Genomic DNA, 4,941 nt, shown 5'->3' with positions numbered 1-4,941 from the left:
AAGCTACTGTATTTTTTGGAGTATAAGATGCACATTAGTTTTTGGGGAGAAAAACAAGAAAAATATAATTCTGCCTCTGCTTCTCAGCATCCATTGGTATTCATCTGGCTAGTGTCCTTGCAGCAAAAAGCAAACAGCCTTGTCAACTTCAGCACATTATCGTAGCCTGATTCAGTATGAGCAGCTGATTAGCGGTTGGATTGGCCTCCCAGTATATCGCCAATCAGCTCTTCCAGGCTGTGGGGATCGCCACAGCCCATTGCGGCCTACACATATCGCATTTTTGGCCTCTGTGTGTCGTGTTTTTAGTCTTCGCACATTCCATTTTTGACCCATTCCGGGATGTGGGGATCACCACAGCACACTGCTGCCGATCACTGCCTCTGTGTGTCACATTTTCAGCCTTCACGTGTCATGTTTTTTGCCTCCGCGTGTTGCATTTTTGGGCTGTGCACACCCCGTTTTTGGCCTCTACCCATGACATTCTTGGCCAGTTTTTGGCAGAGGCCAAAAACAGGGTGTATGGAGGGCAAAAATGCAACATTCGAAGGCTAAAAACGCGATGCAAGGAGGCAGCATTTGGTGGCGATGTGCTATGGCGATCCCCACAGCCTGGAACAGCTCTAAAATAGAGTGTGCAGAGACTGAAAATGCAATATGTGTTGACTGAAAACGGCCGGAGGGTGGGGGCTGGTGAGCGGGCAGGACTTTGGCAATATTCAGTATATAAGACGCACAGACATTTCCATCCAGTTTTGGTGGGGGGGAAGTGCATCTTATACTCTGAAAAGTATGATACACTTAGAGAGATGGCTAGAGACTTCAGTTACCAAGCAAAAGTCAACCTATGTTAAACACTGCAACCCAATCCTGAAGCTTACTTAATCAGAAGAAAACCTCACTGAGTTTAATATACTCTCAAAATGAATCAAACAAACTTAACATAACATAACATAATAATAGAGTTGGAAGGGATCTTGGAGATCTTCTAGCCCAACCCCCTGCCCAGGCAGGAAATCCTACACCATTTCAGACAAATGGCTATCCAACGTTTTCTTAAAAATTTCCAGTGTTGGAGCATTCACAACTTCTGCAGGGAAGTTGTTCCACTTATTGTTTGTTCTAACTGTCAGGAAATTTCTCCTTAGTTCTAAGTTGCTTCTCTCCTTGATTAGTTTCCACACATTGCTTCTTGTTCTACCCTCAGGTGCTTTGGAGAATAGTTTGACTCCCTCTTCTTTGTGGCAACCCCTGAGATATTGGAACACTGCTATCAGGTCTCCCTAGTCCTTCTTTTCATTAAACTAGACATACCAAGTTCCTGCAACCGTTCTTCATATGTTTTAGCCTCCAGTCCCCTAATCATCTTTGTTGTTCTTCTCTTCACTCCTTCTAGAGTCTCAACATCTTTTTTACAACGTGGCGACCAAAACTGAATGCAATATTCGAAGTGTGGCCTTACCAAGGCATTATAAAGTGGTATTAACACTTCACGTGATCTTGATTCTATCCCTCTGTTTATGCAGCCCAGAACTGTGTTGGCTTTTTTGGCAGCTGCTGCACAATGCTGGCTCATATCTAAATGGTTGTCCACTAGGACTCCAAGATCCCTCTCACAGTTACTACTATTGAGCAAAGTACCACATATATGGTACCTGTGCATTTTGTTCTTTTTGCCTAAATATAGAACCTTACTTTTTTCACTCTTGAATTTCATTTTGTTAGTTAGCGCCCAATGTTCAAGTCTGTCAAGATCCTTCTGTATCTTGAGTTCCCCATCTATCCCTTTGTCCAAGTCATTGATGAAGATGTTGAAGAGTACTGGGCCTAAAACAGAGCCTTCGGGTGCTCCACTAATTTTGTCATTTTGTCACAGAATGCAATGAGATTAGTCTGGCATGATCTGTTTTTGACAAACCCATGTTGGCTTTTGGTTATTACTTTGTTTGCTTCTAGGTGTTCAATGATTCCTTGCTTGATTATCTTTTCCAGAATCTTCCCTGGTATTGAGGTCAGACTGATAGGTCTGTAGTTTCCTGGATCTGTTTTTTTTTTCCCCTTTTTTGAAGATGGGAACTACATCAGCTCTTTTCCAGTCCTCTGGCAGTTCCCCTGTGCTCCATGATCTTTGAAATATATATAGTTCAGTGGTTCTGAAATCTCTTCTGTCAGTTCCTTCAGAACCTTGGGGTGTAATCCATCCAGTCCTGGTGATTTGACATCGTCTAAGGTAGACAGGTGTTCATTTTCCCCCGCTATTTTAACTTGTGTTCTTAATCTGTTTTTTGTGGTACTGTTTTTGGTAGGTTGGATTGTTTTTTCCTTTTTGAAGATGGGAACTACATCAGCTCTTTTCCAGTCCTCTGGCAGTTCCCCTGTGCTCCATGATCTTTGAAATATATATAGTTCAGTGGTTCTGAAATCTCGTCTGTCAGTTCCTTCAGAACCTTGGGGTGTAATCCATCCAGTCCTGGTGATTTGACATCATCTAAGGTAGACAGGTGTTCACTTACCATTTTTCCCCGCTATTTTAACTTGTGTTCTTAATCTGTTTTTTGTGGTACTGTTTTTGGTAGGTTGGATTGTTTTTTCCTTTTGTGTAAAGACAGATGCAAAAAATGAGTTAAGTAGATCTGCTTTCTCCCTGTTGCTTGTCACCTTCTTGCCACTTTCTCCCAGCAATGGGCCAATTGTTTCCTTGACTTTTTTCTTGTTTTTAACATGTTGGAAGAAACTTTTTTTGTTATTTTTTACTTTTGTCGCTAGTCTTTGGTTGTTGTGAGCCTTAGCTTTCCTCACTTCATCTTTACAGGCTCGGGCTATTTGCTGATATTCTGCCTTAGTTATTTGCCCCCTTTCCACTTTTTATACTTGTCCTTTTTGTCTTTCGATTTGTCAGATAGTTCTTTATGCATCCATGCTGGTTTCTTTTGAGATCTATTGTTTTTCTTCTTCATTGGTATTGTGCTAGACTGCGCTTTTATAACCTCACTTTTCAAAATTTTCCAAGCTTCTTGAGTTGTTTCCCCTTGAGGATTCTCATCCATGGAATCCTTCTCAAGCTCTCTCTAAGTTTATTGAAATTAGTTCTCTTAAAGTCCAAGACTCTAGTTTGACTTTATTCTACTACTTGTGTTTGCATGATATTGAATTCCAGTATTGCGTGATCACTTGCCTCCAAGGTTCCTGTAGCTTCAACACCTTCTATCATTTCATCTCTATTAGTGAGAATTAAGTCCAATATGTCTGATCCCCTTGTTCCCTTCTCTACCTTTTGGGAAATGAAGTTGTCTGCTAAGTTTGTTAGAAACCTGTTAGATCTTCCACTTGGTGCAGAGTCTCCCAGTTGATGTCAGGGTAGTTAAAATTCCCCATTACTACTGTGATGTGCTTCCTACATACCTTTGCTAGCTGATTAGCAAAAAGTTCATCTACTTCCTCTGTTTGGTTGGGTGGCCTATAGTATAGACCTATGGCAATATCGTTTCCCCCCCCCCTTAATATTGACCCAAATCCATTCAAGATAATTTTCAACATTGTTGTGCTCTATTTCTCTATAGAGATGTTGTTATTTGCTCTATAGAGATGTAGTTATTTCTTATATATAGTGCAACTCCACCTCCTCTTTTATTTGCTCTATTTCTTTTAAATAATTTATATCCCTCTAGCTGTATGTTCCATTTGTCGGTTTCATCCCACCAAGTTTCTGTAACCATCCAACTCACACATAAATGATTCCAGGCAGCTTTCAAAATTTTAAAGAATCCACCATTCAGTGACACCTTAATTTTTATTTTTATTTCATAACCATCATCATCACAGTCAGTCAGATGTTCAGACTGGGTTTGACATTTTTGTCTATCTATCGAGTCCTAACCAAGAACCTGGGTAAGTATATCTGGACATCTGATGGGGTTACAAATATCATGGCAGGATGGAACCAGTTCCAAGTAAAGCCGCCTTCTGCAATTGACTGATGGCAAATTTGTCAATGCCAATGATGGTGTTCAAGTGGTGCTCCAGTGTTTGGGACGCACCCAAGGTGCCTATTACTATTTTACTATCCTTGCTTGCCTTTGCCGTAGTTGTTCTATTTCTATTTGTTGTTCTTTGTGTTTTGTTATCTTCCCCATCTTCATCATCATCGTTGTTGTCGTTGTTGTTGTTGTCATTATTCAGGCTTTCCTGAGCCACATCTGTAATACTTATGGAAATGTGGAGCCATGTTTTTCAGATCTAATAAGAAAATTGAATATAGCCGGATCACCAGTGGTTGCTTCTGCATTTACATACCTGTTTTTCAGGTGTATCTTCCTTCTGTCTATCCAGAAATGTCCTTAAAGAAAACAATTAAAAAGAAAAATAGTGAAATCTTAGAACGGATAAAGCCCTTTTGACAATGTTCAAACCAAATATGGCATCCATTTCGGTACTGGAGGAGTATACAAACTCTTATCATTTAACGGAAGATGTATATAGTTCTGTTTCTCAACATGGACTTAAAAGGCACAAGACTCTTCTGTGCATCTACAAGCTATAACCAAGCAGCAGAAGCCTTAATTGCCTCTTATGCTGAAACATACACTTGCAATTGTCTCCAAAGTTTTAAGAGTACACATTGCAGGTAACCACATACTTCTTCTCTCCCCTTTGCACCCTTAACTCCCCTTTCCCATTTAAACAAATAACTAATACAATGCTATTCCTAAAATCACTCATAAGCTATTTGATACTTTTTAGTCTGATATTTGTTTTGAATATAATCAATCCACCTTCTCCATTCCAATATATATCTTTCTTGTGAATAGTCTTTCAAATATGCTGAAATTTTTGCCATTTCTGCTAAGTTCGATACTTTAAGTGTCCATTCCTCAATTGTAGGCAAATCTTCTTTCTTCCAATATTGCGCAATCAATAGTCTCGCTGCTGATATTAAATTTA

Source organism: Ahaetulla prasina, chromosome 4 (assembly GCF_028640845.1).
Source record: "Ahaetulla prasina isolate Xishuangbanna chromosome 4, ASM2864084v1, whole genome shotgun sequence".
Taxonomy (NCBI): Eukaryota; Metazoa; Chordata; class Lepidosauria; order Squamata; family Colubridae; genus Ahaetulla; species Ahaetulla prasina.
Note: the sequence above shows the minus strand (reverse complement) of the source record.